This window comes from Pristis pectinata, chromosome 11, assembly GCF_009764475.1.
Source record: "Pristis pectinata isolate sPriPec2 chromosome 11, sPriPec2.1.pri, whole genome shotgun sequence".
Classification (NCBI taxonomy): Eukaryota; Metazoa; Chordata; class Chondrichthyes; order Rhinopristiformes; family Pristidae; genus Pristis; species Pristis pectinata.
Window position 1 is genome coordinate 54345888 of NC_067415.1, and position 17851 is coordinate 54363738.

Consider the following 17851-nt stretch of genomic DNA (forward strand, 5'->3'; position numbering starts at 1 on the left):
ATCCATGCTTTTGATAAACTTGGGCAGCACCCAGCATACAGCGGCCACAGGGACAGGAGGGCCATCTCGGAGGCGGAAAGGTTCTGGATGATAGCCTTCCACACGTATTGCATGGCCCGACTGTCCTGTGAGGTCATACAAATGACCAGCGTGCTCCAGATGCTGACTGACGAAACGAGGATGGCAGCGGAGCTGGCTGCTGTCAGGCTGGTAGCCCTGTAGAATCGGATGGCCCTGGATGACCTATTCGCTGCGAATGGTGGTACATGTGCAGTGATTAGTAAGGAGTACTGTACTTTTATCCCTGATAAATCCAGCAACACCACCAACCTGGCTGCTCACTTTAGGGACTTGGTGGCCAAAATTCAAAATTCAAGGGACCAGCTCCTCCAGCAAGACACCTCATGGGGAAACTGGTGGCCATTTTGGTCTCTGGGGGAATGGTGGGTAACTATCGTCCACTGGGCCACCACCCTTGTTTTACTTGTAATAGCGGTCTGCAATTTGTGCTGTGCATGCCAAATTATTAGAGCCACTTCTGCCCTCCATTAAGTACCGCACACTGATGCGTACTTCTGTTAGCTTAGTTATAGCTATCCCCATGATTGGGAGGTGGTGTAACTTCCAAGGGGTGGAATGTAGTATGAAAGGCCATGGCTGTCAGATGACAGTGACAACACTACTGACCCCCATGGTCGGATGATAGCATTGCCCATCGGGTTGGAAGCGGCACCACTGTCAATCAAGGGTTTGGCTCCACCCCACCCATCAAGAGCACACCTAAAGATTGGCTTTGTAACACACCTTTGATCTTGACCCTGAATCATTGGCTTGTTTGAATTACCTGAGTGGGCTCCACCCAGCTCTCCAGCCCTATAAAAGATGGTACCCGTGGGCAGCTGTTTCTCTTTCCCGATTGCTGCCGGGGTCAAGACCACAGGTGAGAGGGTGCACTTCCACAGGGGTCTAGGAGCATCCTGAGTAGATTCCCAGTAGCGTAGAGCCGTTGTTTGTCCAAATTCAGGGGGTTCAGACAACGTATTTGTTCGTTCCCTCATCATTTGTACTAGTTCGTTGTGTGTGTGTGTGTGTGTGTGTGTGTGTGTCTGTGTGTTTGTGTGCGCACGTGCACTTCATCCCTGTTGCAACTCCCCTCACGTTCACAATCACCTGAGTGCAAGTGTGCGAGGGTGCATTTGTTCCTTCCCATTCTGTTCCCGCATCTGTCTTTGTGAATAAAATTCTCCTTTTTAAGATACAAAGACTGTGTGTCCAGATATCTCTATCTTTGAGATCCAAAAGAACCTTTCTCATAACAAGTGGATATTGGTGGAAATAGAAGAATGAACCAGAGCATTATGGAGGAAACAGTCCCTTCAGGAATGCTGAATTCAAGGAGAGGGGAAGGTGTGTGGTGATGGATTCTTATTGAAGATGACAGAACTTAAGGAAGATGGTCCATTGAATTTGGAGAGCAGTGGGATAGAAACTAAAGGCAAGGGAACCCAATTCTTGTTCTGACTAAGGGAGGGAGGGTGAGAGCAGAAGTGTGGCCAATGGAAGACATGAGGTTTAAAGTCCTGCCAATGATAGTGGAAAGGAAGTCTTTGGTGGTGTGAAAGGAATGAATGGAAGTACTAATATGGAGGGTGACATCATGAGTTCATCAGTGGTGAAGATCAAGAAATAAGGTGAGTGGGTCGAGTCCTTAAAGGAAGTGTGGGAGGAAAGGTAGTCAAAGTGGCTGTGGATTTGCAGTAGACACTGGTCACTAATCTATCCCCTGAAATGGAAATAGGGGAATCAAGAGCAGGATGGAAAGAACCCGAGTTGAACCCATAAGCACCTGCAGAAAAAGCAAGGCCAGTGCCTTTGGTGACACTGGCCTTTCAAAGCAGCTCAGGAAATTTTCTCCTTATGACATGAAATAATTGCAACAAATTTTAATCTACATTTCTGGAAAGGTCTTTTGGGTAAGTGGTTAAAACAACATGAATTCTATTGCATTCATGCTGAAGGATAGGACTATTATTCAGCCATGGCTGTTTGTATAACAAATCAGCATTAAAACTCGGATGCTGCCTGAGTTGTTGAGTTTTTTCCAGCGTTTTCTGTTTTTTTTCCCTGATTTCTAGCATCTGCAGATTTTTTTATTTGCATTTATAAAATTTTAATTTTCAGAGGAAAATGGGCTAGAATGATAGAAAAATGGAAGGCTATGTGGGAGGGAAGGTGGGTTAGATAGAGCAGGATAAAACGTAGGCACAACATCGTGGGTTGAAGAGCCTGTACTGTGCTGTAATGTTCTAAAAAAAACAAGGATAAAGGCATTACTGCATCCAAAATTGCGATAAGTAAACACAAAACATTAAAGTGAGAAACAAAGTTGTTCAAGTTATATTTTTACATTAAACATATAAATGTATCATACATTGATGTATAAGATCTCCAGTGATGTGGATCAATGGTACAATTTACCTTTATTCTCCAAAGAACCTGACTGAGTTATATAAATATCATTTCAGTGCACCACATTAGCCAAGCTCAGGCCAATCATATGTGAATAAATTAGAATCAAAAAAACCTGAATCCTTCTCATCCCAGAAATGAGTGTTTAATCTTCAGTTTGGGGCAACTGCAATGTGTGGCAGTTTTACTTCATACTAGTATTGTAGAAATCTCAATGGAAAAGGAACTAGAATTGCTCTTTTGACTTTTTCAAATAACAACCAAGCTTTGAAATCTATTTAGTTTTTTGTTGATGTTTCCCAAATGTCCGCTTCATTGATTTCGATGCTCTACTTGTTCCCTGATGTGTCCAAACTCAGTGTATAAAATATCCTATTACAAACCAGTGAGAGGGAGCTCATGCTTACAATGAAAAGGGGTCATTTGTAAGCTTGATTTGGTACTCCCAAACAATTAAAATGCAAATACAGACTCACTTCCCCACAGAACCAAAATCTCCTATCATCACAACACTGCGATTTACATGAACAATCTGTACCCTTGTGTTTAGTTCTGCAACAATGTTTTGAACACTCAAGCAGTTTTATTTTACAATTTACAATCAGCTCTTTCAATAACAATAATTACATGGGGCTTGCAAATGCATACTCCGTGGCAACTAGGGAAAAAGTCAACTACTATCAATGGATACTAAATACAAAGTGGAGTTCTGAACTTTGCACAGATTACATTTAAAGAATTGTTTAGCAAAAGCTGGTCTAGGGTAAGCCTTCACTCAGGTCAATTTTTAAACTAGTATTGTAAGTTTTATTATTTCAGAATGGGTACTTCTTTCATAAATTAAATATGGCTTAATATAATTTAAGTTCATATGGCAACTTCCAGAAGGATAGATTATGAATTTCTGTAGTGCGCTTCAAAACCTCAGGTCATCCCAAAGCACTTTCCAGCCAATGAAGTACTTTATAAGTGTGGTAATTGTTGTTATGTGGAGAAATTGAGCAGATAATTTTCACATGGCAAGGTCCCACAAACAGTAATGAGCTAAGCAAATAGATCATCTGTTTCAGTGAAGCTGGTCAAAAGATCAGAATTAGAGTATAAGCAAACAAAAATTCCTGTGTTCTTAGAATAATCCTATGGGATCATTTACATCCATCTGAGAGCAGAGAGAGCAGGGAAAATCAAAGGGCATTGAGTCTGATTCTATGGAGGGTGAATATTTTTAAAAATACTATGTGCTGCTTTATTCATTTTCATTCTTGCCTTCATACAAACCATTTTTAATAACGACAACCATAATGGTACCAACTGTAGTGATGTCAGGACTAATAATAATGTTACTGCTCACTATGCTGACACCACCAACAATGTCCTCAGTGGTAACAATGCCAGCTACAGTTTGCCTTTGGATCCATCCAGGGTTCTCCTGGAGACATTTCCCAGAACTCCCAGTACGAAGGGTACCCCATACATGCCTGGTGACTGACAGTTGTTTATCAGGGTAGTCAATAATGTCCTTCATGGTCTCCCCATTTGTTTCTTACAGAGAATGAGGTGTCAGGTGCAAAATCCAGCAAATTGTCCTCAAGGTGCAGCTTGGACTGAACTGATGCAAGGTGAGCTTGAATCCTGTAAAGGGCCAGTTAGAGTCAGGTAAGGAGTAATAGAGAAATATAGCACAGAAATGTGCCCTTCAGCCCACTGAATCTATGCTGACCATCAACCACCCACTTACACCAATCCTACATTAAACCCATTTTTTTATTTTCCCCACAATCTCATCTACTCCCCCCAGATTCCAATACTCACCTACATACAAGGGCTAATTAAACTACCAACCCCCAAGTCTTTGCGCTGTGGGAGGAACCCACACGGCTACAGGGAGAACAGGCAAACTCCACACAGACTGCACCCAAGGTCAGGATTGAACCTGGCTCTCTGGCGCTGTGAGGGAACAGCTCCATTAGGTGTGTCACCGTGCCACCTGATTGTAGATTAAACTCCTTAATACAACTGTAATCAGTTACTCCATTATATTGTGAGGTTTGCATATTGTGTGCTCCTTCTGCAAGGAAGGATAGAACTGAGCTATGAGCGGATGTATCTGTATGCGTTCATCTGAAAAATATATAACATTTCATGAGGGTGACTGTCAAACAGTGGCATGACACTGCATCAGGATGAGAACAAGTGACTGTGATGGCTGGATTATACGAGTATTGGCAAAAGTGTGCAGACAGTAGGAGGTGGATGAACATGCAAGGATAGTAGTTGTGAATTTATGTGTTAAAATTTAGGTTATCAGGTAAAATTATATCAGAATAGTTCATCAGAATATGTTCATACACAGATGACTTAGTAGTAAGGACATATTCTGTCATGGGGGTGGGGTTGATAGTAAATTATTAGGTAACGTAATGGGGAAATAAGAAATATAAAGCAACCTCCTACCACACCCTCCTTTGAATAATGTCTGCATTTAGATCCTAACAGCTGCCAGCAACACATGCAGGGATGCATAGTTAACATAAAGAATGGTCTTTGCATGTTTCATTTTCATTTCTCGGCCTCCTCCCTTTTCCTCCTTCAACACCTTTTGGAAAAGAACACATTGAGTTAAATATAAAATTTTGGAGATAAGCAGATACTTCACCAGATTAAATTATACATGTCACTGCATCTTTTTGCTCCTGCAAATGGAAATTGTTCTGGAAAAAGTCACTGTTCTCTGTATTATTAGGGAGTAATAGAAAAGGGAGAGACTTCTGTTAACAGGCAGTTCAGCAGCACATAGCAGGGAGATAAAAATAACATAGAACAAGGACAGTAGATTTCGATTTGGGCTGTAGGACAGAATGAAAATTACTCTGAGTGTGGATGGCAGGTGGAGAATCAGGGGAAGTCGATGAACATGTGAGAAGGAATAGGTTACAGGATAATAAGTGGGAGAATGGGAATTCTCTAATAGCTGGCATACACTTGATGGGCCAAATGCCCTCCATTAATGAATACGAAGAAATGAAACAAATATAAACTATGAAGTATAATTATTCTGGTTAAATTAAAGATGACCTACTAGTGACAAGTCGTGTAATAAGCTTATTTCTTTTTTTTATGAGAATAAGTTGTATTGGCTTAAAAAAACTGTTCGTAGTTGTTGCCTTGAACAACAGGTGAGATTGAAGCAGTTTAATAGCTTACATTATGCTTCATCTCACTAAATGTTTGTTTAGCCTACTTTGGATGGATTGTATAAATTCACATGTGAAAAACACAAACATCTAGGCGCGATCACAGGGGATTGCTGTCATTACAGTGCTGTGTGTTAAATCTTCTAAAAGTATGCCGCTAAGACTGCATACGGAAGCAAGTAATTCATTGAATCCCAGAAGTTATCCAAGTTAAACCTGAATTTATAATGGTAATCAAGAACTTTCACATTAAAACGGTGGAACCTGGTTGATCTGAAATAATTTGAGATGCACAGTTGTTTATATTTTGTGTTAAAAATACTTAAAATGAACTGTCTTTGATTGTTAGTAGACCATCACTAACCTTCAGATTATCTCAAGTTACAACAATTATCTCAGTAGTCATTGTCTCTGGTTCCTAGAGGTGACACCAGATCCAGGTTAGTAAGACATGGGGGGTAAGAAAGGGTCATTGTACTGCCTGCCCCACCTAAGATGTACCCTACCCACCTGGTGCCCAGTTAATTCCTCAGTTTAAAGTGAGGGATGAGAGGTGGCTGGCAAATTCACGCTCCAGGCAAATTAGTACCTTACATCTTTTAAAGAAAGCTCTTTCCCGCAGTTGACCAAGACTTTTATTTCTAACCAGTTTGGGGTGTGCTTTCCTTGCTCACTATCAGACGGTACGTTTCTTGGTGTCCAAGAGTTAAAACTCCCTGGTGTGAAGGAAAGCTGTAGTTTTGACTTTCACAAAGATAATCTTTCAGCGATTCCCTAATAGACCCACCTCCCGACCAGAAATCCTATCCTCACCCTCTGCTCTGAAACTTTGCTTATAGACATGAAATATGAAGAGTTACAGTGGCAACAGCAGATAGTGCTGCTGCTTCACAGCTCCAGTGACCCAGGTTTGATTCTGACCTCTGGTGCTGTCTGTGTGGAGTTTGCAAGTTCCTCTTGCTACTCCAGATTCCTCCCACAAGACAAAGATGTGTTGATTGGAGGCTTAATTGGCTACTGTAAATTTTCCCTCATGTAGATGGTTGGTAGAAGAATCAGGGTGGATTTGCTTGGCATGTGAGAGAAAATAGGATACAAAGAAGTAAGTGGGGGAATGGGATAGATGGGATTATTCTGAGTGCCAGCATAGATTCAGCTGGCTGAATGACCTCCTTCTATGTCTTGAGAATCTGAGCAAAACATTCCTGACATGTCACTTGAGTCCATTTCAAAGGGGCACTGGGGTGGATCCTTATCTTCCGTGCTTCAAATCAATAGCATAAAATAAAAGCAGATTCCTAAATGCCTGAGTGACCTGCTCCACCATATTATTGCTTAACACCTCCATCCCTCCAGTTAGCACTGACACTTTTCTACCCCTCCCCTTATGATTCAACGAAGCATCCTTCCCCCTCAAAAAGCTATTTCAAGCTGACACTTTTATTACAAATCTCCAACTAAATTAAATCTGGCCTCTTCTTCTCTTTCACCCCCACCACCAGCCCAATTATTTAATTAATTCCTAACTCAGTTAATACTTTTTAATCAATATTCCCATTCTTCTTTATTCTGTCCAGTACTCTCTCATTCACTGGTTAAGGCTGCCATTTCCCTTCACCTGCTGAAGCTCATGATATTCCTCTCTTGTTTAAGTTGGTGCCTTCTTCTATTGCCATACCGAGGTTGTGCCTTTGCTCATTCATTCTGTTGTTCCACTCCTCCTCTGGCCCCATCTGTACCAGCTTAATTCCACTGTTAGAAGTAGGAGTATGCAGGATGAGAAGTGAGTGGCAATTCCACACTTAAAAAGCAAACTGGTTGCTTACATCTTTTAAGGAGAGCTCTTTCATCCATTTGGATAAGATTTCTATTTCTCATCTTCTTTAAGATGCGGTAGGACACTTTGAAATGACTTCCTTCCGCCCCCAAATGACAGGTTGCCAAACAGCACAGTGATTAGTGTTGGTAGCTCATTGATTCAGTGCTAATGGGACTCTACCAGTTAACTGATTAGTATGGTAGTGTAGCGGTTAACGTAATGCTTTACAGCGCCAGTGACCCAGGTTCAATTCCGACCACTCTCTGTAAGGAGTTTGTATGTTCTCCCCATGTCTGCGTGGGTTTCCTCCGGGTGCTCCAGTTTCCTCCCACATTCCAAAAACGTACGGGTTAAGAAGTTGTGGGCATGTTATGTTGGCGCCAGAAGCGTGGCGATGCTTGTGGGCTGCCCACAGAACACTCTACGCAAAAGATACATTTCACTGTGTGTTTCAATGTACATGTAACTAATAAAGATATCTTATCTTATCTTATCTTATCAACATCAACCAGACTGAACAGGCACCCTTGCTGACCATGATTCCAGCATATGCCAGAAAAAAATGATCACAATGAGCATCAATACAAAGATGGAAATAAAACTCTGGGATGACATGGAAGGATGGAATGGATTGAAATGCTCTAAGTACAGTATAGTCATTAAGCTAAGATATGCTGGCAAGATAGTGGCATAGTGTTATGCTTAAGGTACTTGAACTTTAGAACAGCGGTAATGCTCCTGTCCATTTACCACCCAGCTGCAAAACAAGAGCTTCTACTTTTGTGATACGGATATCTTGCCTGCAGTCAGTTAAATCATCCAGTCAGATGTAAAATGAAATCATCCAATTTAATCAGCTTAACAGCTAGAAATGAACCACTTGACCTTTGTCAGTGATTCAAATGTTGTAACCCACCATCAGTAAGCCATGGATAATGTTGGTTAAAATTCCCTTAAGAAACAAACTACATTTCAGAGAGCCTGAAATTGACATTTTAATCAAGAATTTGAAATTAAAAAGTGCAATTATGTGCACTCACATCAACTAAATACTGCAAAGCTCATGTAAGAATCATCTAAAACGTAAACAAATAAAGTACGAATGAATAAAAGGAGTTGTGATATCCATGGGGATCAGACTCAGTCAAATAATTTTTCAGTCAGAAGGACTTTAAAACAAACTCCAAGAATGGTGACCTGGTGACAGACTCAGAGGTGCAGAAGCAGGACAAATGAAATCACATCTGGAGTCCAATTCTGACAGATGAAAGCATTGTAATCAACAAGCTCACAACTGAGCTGATCATTTACCACTTTTATCCATACATTATAAAACTTTTAAATTTGACTAAGTCCTTCTTCCTTCTGATGAGTAACTTACAGACAGACAAAATTCCTTTTGTCTGCATTTTAAACAATTTTGTCCTTTAACAAATACTAATACAAATGCTATCAGCAGGGTGCAGCTGAGGAGTATTTATTGTAAAGTCAAGAATAAGCAAAGCACTGAATTATCATTGTGCATGAGGAGGAAGAGAAAGAAATAAGAACATAGACAAGAAGCAAACAAACGATGGCTGTGTTGGAGTTGAGAGAAAACAAGGCAAGGCAGATAATTCTTCAGTATCAGGACAGCTGGAGAGATGTCTTCAAAGTGAAGAGAATACATTTGGCGTTCAGCTGAGATACATGAGTCTTGGAGGTCAGGAGCTACATCTAAATTTTCCAGATATCCAGAAATAATGGATGTAAGATTATTCAATCTCCTTGAATCACATAAACTTGATTATCTTTAATCACAGAGATCAGAGAATTATTTCTTCATTCACCACCAGCTCCACTGCCATTAACAAATTTGTCAGTGAGTGCCTAGCTAGTGGAGTTATTGGAGTAACTTTGAATGGAATTTCAACACAATTTGGAATTATGTTGCAATTCCAACACTGGAGGCTGATCCTTGGAAAGCCCAAATTAACCTGCCGGCATCGGAAGTGAATTGCAAGTAGTATGAAGCTGTTGAAACTGATAACTCAGCACTCTTGCTGATGTTTGGTCTCCTACACTCCACCAAAATTAGATTAGATGTTTATTAAGGAGTAGATAATTTAAATAAAGAAATTCCAAGAGTATTTATTAAGAGCTTGGAACACTACCCTTGTACAGCATTTAGAAAGATTTTACCAGTCCCTGAACTAGTCAGTCATTGGATCCTGATGCTCAACATTGTAGAGTTCAGGAAGAGACAGTAGAGGCTCCAACCACAACCTTCCAATCTTTTACAGCTTGTGCAAAAGAACTGGGAGATTCCTAATGTAGCACCTCTGTTCAAGAAAGAAAGAAGAAAAATGTGGGAAAATGAGACAACTGCAATTTGTGAGAAACCACTTTGACAGGAGAAGTTGGATGATGCTGAAAAATGGGTGGAGACCTTAAAATTTGCAGCTGGGACATGTCCATTGGAGCTGATGGAGACGGCACAAGAAATTTGTGTTCAGTCATTATCAGTTTGTAATGGCCAGCTAATATGAATGGCCTTGTTGCTGATATCTATTCCTCAAATTCACGAATGACTAGAGCTCGCCAGCAATTATTAAATTTAACCCTGCGACTCTTAAAGGTGGGATTTTGGAGTGGGCAGCACAGTGCTGGGTGCTTTGTGGTTGCAAGATCACTGGAGCAGGATACAATGAAGCAGTTCAGGATGATTTTTAGCTGCTGCTCCAGATACAGCTGGATGAAAATCAAAAATCAACAGATGCTGGAAATCTCAAACAAAAACAGAAAATACTCGAGTATTTTCAGCTTTTTCTGTTTTTGTTTTAGACTCTGCTGGATGAGTTGGAAAGAAGGAAATGGAACCTCTGCTCATAGGGGCGGGAAGGACTCCAGGAACATGGGCAATTGCCAGTGGGTGGAGATGCAGCAAAATGTTAGGAGTCAAGAGCCAAGGACCTTGCTCCTGTGCAGGAGGAGGCTCAGTGACCTCTCATGAATGGTCAAAGTCAGTGGATTTGTCTTCATTCCATTCTTCCCACATGCACCAGCAGCTCTATACTCTGTTCACTGCAGCCCATTACTTCACTATCAACAATCTTTATTGAGTGGGACTCAAACATGACACTCATTTGTCCTACCAAATGCTCACACACTCCCACTACTCCAAGTGTACACTGCGGTCAACTCTCATGAGCAATTACCTAAACACGTTCCCCTTTCTTGCAAAGAATCACTGGAAATTGCATCAGAATGGCAAGGGTTAAGCATGCCTCCTGCATTTCACAACAGTGGAGCAGAAAGCTCTGATGATTACTGCATCTCCTGTCGCAGAAGCTACAACCACAGTAGATGTGGAGAAAATAGGAACTGCTATGCTTGTGATTATTCTCCCTTCACACATTCCACTTCCCCACCCTCCTAAAATCTGTTTTGATTTACAAGATGTAGACAGAGTAAATTTAAACTACTCATGACCATTCCCCCTACTCCTCCCCCTCATCTCACCGTCACCTTACCCTTGTACTTTCAGGCAGCTAAGATCTTCCACCAGACCAAACAAAGCTGGACAAGCAGCAGTGTGGTGAGAAAGACCCTGCCACTTGATCCAGTACATATACTCACCAGCTCAGCTACTGACAATTGGCAAGAGTGACTTCGAGATGAGATCAGCACATGTTGAATCTCAGGGTTTGGGTAGGAATCAGGCCAGGGGAGAGAGGAGCTCAGGTGCTAGCTCTCCCAGAGTGTGGGGCCAGATGTGGGTTTTGCTGCAGACAGTTACACTAGGACTGTAATGAGGGAGTCCAAAGCAGTGACAGGATATTCATGCATAGTGACTGGACTTCAGGAAAGTCTGTATGCAATATCAAGGATGGAGTCCATCTCCAAGCATGCACAAAACTTTGCACAGAGCCTGGAGCCTTTCATTGGCAGCTTTGAACTGTTGGTCAGTTCCAACATACTTATGGATCCGACCATTGAGCAGTGTCCAGTGGCAGTTATCTCCGCTTCCATTGCAACGTGGGCAAGGCCACCCAGAACATGAATAGTCCAGAGAGTGCTTCATCTATCATCAAAGATCCCCACCATCCAGGCCATGCCATCTTCTCGCAGCCACCATCGGGCAGGAGGTACAGAAGTCTGAAGTCCCACACCACCAGTTTCAAGAATAGCTACTGCCCTTCAACCATTCAGTTCTTGAACCAACCTGCACAACCCTAATCACTACCTCAGTATAACAACACTTTGACCTCTTTGCACTACGACGGACTTTGTTTTTTTTGTTCTAATTATGTTCTTTTTTGTAACAGTTATGTATGATTTTTGTTTAATTTATGTTTTTCTTGTGAACGTTGAGCCTATGATGGAGTATACCAGCTCCATCACAGGCACAACCCCTCCCACCATCGAGGACATCTTCAAGTGATGGTACCCTCAAGAAGGCAGCATCCATCACTAAGGACCCTCACCATCCAGGATATGCCCTCTTCTCATTACTACCATTAGGGAGGAGGTACGGGAGCCCGAAAACCCACATTCAATGATTCAGAAACTGCTTCTTCCCCTCCACCATCAGATTTCTTCACTATTTTTGCACTATTTATTTACTTTTGTAATTTATTGTAATTTTATGCCTTTGCACTGTACTGCTGCCATAAAACAACAAATTTCACGTCATATAAATCAGTGATAATAAATCTGATTCTGATTCTGATGCACCTGTGATGCTGCTGCAAGTAAATTTTTCATTGCACCTGTGCATACACGTACTGGTGTATATGACAATAAACTCTACTTTGATTTTGACTTTGACTTTAACTGCATCATGGCTAGGTGCCATGTCAGCACCCCAGTAGTCCATCCTTCAACAGGTGGCCAGGATGTTTAAAACACTGCCCTGGGAAAGTGACAGTGGCCCCACAGGTTGCAGATCTGTTAACCTTAGTGAAAATATTGGCTAGTCCACTCCTACAACACCACCACTACCCTTCTCAACCAAACAACTCAGTATCCTGCTTCACCATGACAGCACACAGTCTGAGATGGGCCCCCTGGGCCCATAGGTGTTAATGACGGTGTCGTCTGAGCAGGACCTTCTGGACACTGAGTGAGGGGGCGCAGTCTGAGCGGGGTCCTGCAGACCCAGAGTGAGGGGGTGCAGTCTGAGCAGGGTCCTGTAGACCCAGAGTGAGGGGGTGCATTCTGAGCAGAGTCCTGTAGACCCAGAGTGAGGGGGTGCATTCTGAGCAGGGTCTTGTAGACCCAGAGTGAGGGAGCGCAGTCTGAGCAGGGTCCTGCAGACCCAGAGTGAAGGGGTGCATTCTGAGCAGGTTCCTTGTAGACCCAGAGTGAGGGGGCACAGTCTGAGCAGGGTCCTATGGACCCTGTGTGAGGGTACAAATTGGCAAGGTCCCTCTAGCTCTTGAGGTGTGGGTGAGGATATTAGTTTCCCAACCACCAATAGCCTTCTACCTGCTATACAGTTCCATAAGAGGAGCACATAGCAGAAATTCTGCATAAGTAAGTGGATGCAGAAGGAGAGAGCACAACTAGTGCATGAAAATACTAAAACTGTGGAAAGTTGGTGGCAGAGTGAGCTTTCCTTTGTCTTCGATGAGGTGATACCACTGATGAGATACAGAGGGAGGGTGAAGTGGGACCTGCCGTGTGTGTGGCTTCAGAGAATTTCAGTTGAATCACAGTGAATTAGTTGATTTCTGACCACCCAGCCAGAAAAGGTCTGCTGATGTGACCTGTCCTTTTCCTCCTCCTGTTGCCCTAGTTTAGTGCTACGTTATGCAGGATGAATCAAGTCAACGCACATCTAAAGGCATTCACAGGACTGAATTGGGGAACACTACAGATCAGTCTAAGCAGCAAGATCAATGCTTCATTTCAGCAAATGAGTTTAAAGATATGGTCCATTGAACTGCTCTCATTATGTGACCATCCAGATCTAATACAAGGCTGATCCAGGGATGACATTAGGCATGTTAGTAGCAGGTAACCCTTGTTTCTCAGCAGCCAGCAGCTGCTCTGACATGGTGGAGCTAAAACTGAGAGCACATGGGTTAGCTCAGGTGACGAAAGTTATGGCTTCTGCCCGGGTACCTTAATTAAACCAGCAGGCGTTTCTGGTTGTGGTCACAGAGAAACTGTAGATGAGTTGAATGGACCTCCTTGCAGCTTGTGTCGAGCGTCTGGTTCTGATGTGACAGCCCAGAGGCCTTGTACATGCAGTCATTTGTTCCCTGGAGCACAGGGAAGCCTTCAGTCCAGGGAAAGCACTTTGCTCATGCTGCCTGCTTCTCTCTTTATAGGAGTTGAAATCAGCTTTCCTACACAGACTTACAATGATCCCTCTAATTGAGTAGTGCATGGTAAACTGTGGGTTTTTTCTCAGATTCACAGCTGCAACCTGAAAAGATCCTGTGACAAAGAAATTCAGTGCTACCGTGTGTGTGTGTGTGTGTGTGTGTGTGTGTGTGTGTGTGTCTGAGTGTGTCTGAGTGTGTCTGTGTGTGTGTGTGGGGGGGGAGGGTGGTGTTGTTGAAAATATGGAGAGAATAAAAAAACAGGTTTTAATTGGTAATTAGTAATTGGTTTATTATTGTCACATGTACCAAGATACAGTGAAAAGCTTTTGTTTGCATGCCATTCCATACAGATCATTCTATACATAATTACATAGAGGTAGTACAAAAAAATTACAAAACAGAATGAAGAATATAGTGTTACAGTTACAGAGGAGCAGAGCAGGTAGACAAGTAAAGTGCAAGGGCCATGATGAGGTAGATTGAGAGATCAACAGTTCATCTTTATTGTATAAGAGATCTGTTCAAGAGGGGTAGAAGCTGCCTTTGAGCCTGGTGGTATCTGTTGTCAAGTTTTTGTATATTTTGCCAAATGGTAGGGGGGAGAAGAGGGAATGACCATGGTGGGAGGGGTCCTTGTTTATGTTGGCTGCTTTCCCAAGGCAGCGGGCAGTGAGACAGAGTCAATGAAGGGGAGGCTAGTTTTTATGATAGACGGTGCTATAGTAGGAGTACCATAGGTGGTTGGCATGGACTTGGTGGATTGAAGGGCCTTTTTTCCATAGTAGGTATCTGCAATCACCTCTTTCAATATCCACAAACTCCTGAGGCACTTCTCCTCAATTAAGCACTGCTGCAGGACATACTGGTTTCTGGTTGGGATTTCCTATTGAGGGGCCTTCTCAGTCCTCTCCTCCTCCTCCACTTCCATCTTCAAATAAGGTGCCCCAGTTTGACTGATGCCCTCCTCATTCTCCCGGTCCTGACCTAATCACACAAGGACAGCCACAAAAATGCTATGTTAGTTGCCCACAGGTTATGCCTTAAAGATCTGTTCACTTCTCAGTTGCCAAAGTATCCAGTGACGATGTAAATAGTGTAGCTGTCTCACAGCTCCGGTGATATGAGTTCAGTTCTGACCTCCAGTGCTGTTTGTATGGGGTATGGATGTTTGACTTGTGAAATCATGGGTTGCCCTGGGTGCTCACCCTTCCTCCAACATCCCAAAGATGTGCCATTTGGTAGGTTAATTGGCTATTATGGACAACCCTGAATATAGGTGGCTGATGAGAGAACTGGTGATGGGGGCATTACTCTGAGAATTGGCATAGACTCAATTGGCCAATTAGCTTCCTTCTATCTAATCAAGTATGAAGAAACATGAATAACATTGAGTATCACAGCCCTCTTGTTGAATGACCAGCAGGACAATGACTTAATCTGTGAATGAACCATGTAACAACTTGGAATTGCCACTCTTTTTGGCAGAGCGCAAGCATAAACATTTCACACAGGTAGAATGGTGGGGGAGCTTACTGCTCTGGTATCCCTTGTGTGCTGAATACAGGTCATTAAGTAGGTGGATGCAGCACAGCTTGGTCAGGTCAGCGCAAAGAATCACATCACCAACTTTCTACTCTGCACGCATTCAGTGTACACGCACACATATACACCGTTGTTCCCTCCAATTTTCTGTCCAAAAATATGCTCCCAATTCCTGTCACATTTTGAAGACATCTCATGGCCAAAATCATGGTATGGAATATTAAATAAAGCAGAAGACACTGAAAATCTGAAGCAAACCACATCATGTGTGGTGAGGGAAACAGAGCTTTTTAGGTCAGTGACTTTTCCCTACAGAACTTTACTGTTTTCACATCAAAGTGCATTGACTGAAATGTTCATTCTCCAAACAAGCTGGTTTGCCTACTGAGTACTTCCAGCATTTTTTCATTTTTTATTTCAGATTTCCAGTTTTTTGCTTTTGTACTGAGGAAACCAATTTCTTGGCCTTAGAACTCAGATTTCATGAGTAAATATCTGAGTAGTTAAAAATCTATAATAATTAAGACCAGCCAATATTGGTAAAACAAGTTGTATTTGACAAATTCATGTTTTTTTAGGAAGCAGTTAATTATACACATGGATTTTTTTCATATTTTATGTTTTCTCACATTCAGCCCATCAAGTCTGTTGAACCTCAGAATGATCCCATGAGTCCCATTCCCCCCTCATTTCTCTGAAGCCCATATTCCCTCACATGCCCATAAACTCATACTAATTTCTCCTGCCACCCTCCTATACTAGAGACAATGTACAGTAGCCAATTAATTTACCAGCACATCTAGGATGTGGAGAAAACTCGAGCTCCTGGAAGAAACCCACACAGTCATAGAGAGAACATACAAATTCCACACAGACAGCTCTGGAGATCAGGAATGAACTTGGATTGTTGGAACTTTGAGGCAGCAGCACTAACAACAGCAATACTGTTCTATGAATTTTGAGAAGATATTCAATAAGGTATCTTGCAGGATTTTTTGACTATTTACTATATAAGATGGGATATAGTAGCTTGATTGACAGATAGGAAATAATTGTTAGTGTTAGTGAGAGTTGCTCGTATTGCAGAAGGACTGACCTTCTGTTACCCTCGGTTATTGCTGGATATAGTTTTGATCTCAGTAATTACGCTGCTGATTTTCTCTTAGCCAAAGAAAGCACAATCTCCAGGTTTGCAGATGGGTTGGTTTAGAAAAACAGAGAAGGAAGACATAGATCTGATACCACAATGTTTGGCTTATGCTTGGAGTTTGAGAGAGCATTATGATGAGGAGAGCTCAATGATAAAAGATGCTGAAGGACATGGGAGGAAGGCAAAAGTTTGCTGTACAAATATAGAATTTCTTATAAGTACAACTGAAGGTATAGGTCGGTAAAAAGCCATAAAAAAACATTTTGGGCTTAATGAATAAAACTGTAGAATGTCACCACAAAAAGCTGATAATGAATTTGTACCTGTCAGCAACAGTGATGTTTTCCATTATCTGACAACCATTAAAGGTACATTCAATTTAAATTGATCAAGATAAATCCAAGGATGAGAAACCAGATCTACAAGAGCACTGGAACAATTTTCCCTTGAGCCGAGAACATTATTACAAAGTTTGAGAGATTTTTAAAAAATTATGAACAGTTTAAATAATGTGAGAAGGGAAAGATTATTTTCTTTAGTTTAGTCAACATTGATCTGCAGTTATCTATTTAAAATTATTGCCAAGCAACAGCAAGTAGAAGGTATAGAAGAAAATTCTTTGTTTGGAAATGGAATGTTTTATCACAATAAGTAGTGAGGCAGGGGCTGTTTCATTTTGTAAGAAAAAAAGTATAAGAAATTAAAACTGGATGATGGAGAGAAAGCTGGCCAGTGGGACTTGATCTGGAGTGCTCTGGCAAAAGTCCAGCAGAGAGCACAAAGTCCAGCACATACAATATATTTGTATAATTGACCAGTCTTCTTCTGTGCTGTCAGCTATTGTTGCTGGAGAGATCCTTGTACGTCCCAAGTGGAATATTGGTATAAATTTTATTTACCCCAATGTTTACAACACTAATTCTAACCCAGAGCAGAAACAACAACAAAAGAAACATAACATCAAATTGACCAAGTACTTTAGTTGATATTGGAGTGCAGAAGTTGGGAGGTTCAGTAATATAGGACCACATCCAGAATCCAGTGTACAGTATTGGTCTTCTTATTTAAAGAAGGATGTAAATAGATTGGAAGTATTTCAGAGAAAGTTTACTAAATTGATAATTGGAATGGTTAGCATGTTCTATGAGGAAAGACTGGATAGGGGAAAGCATTTAGGACTGAGACAAGTGAATCTTTGGAATTCCCTACACTGGAGGGCTGTGGAGGCTCAGTTGTTGAATTCATTCAACATGTTGATCACTAGATTTGGGAATCAAGGAATTTGGGGATAGTGCAGGCAAAGGGCATTGAAGTAGAAGATGAGTTATGGAGCAGGTTCAAAGGGTTAAGTGGCCTGCTCTTG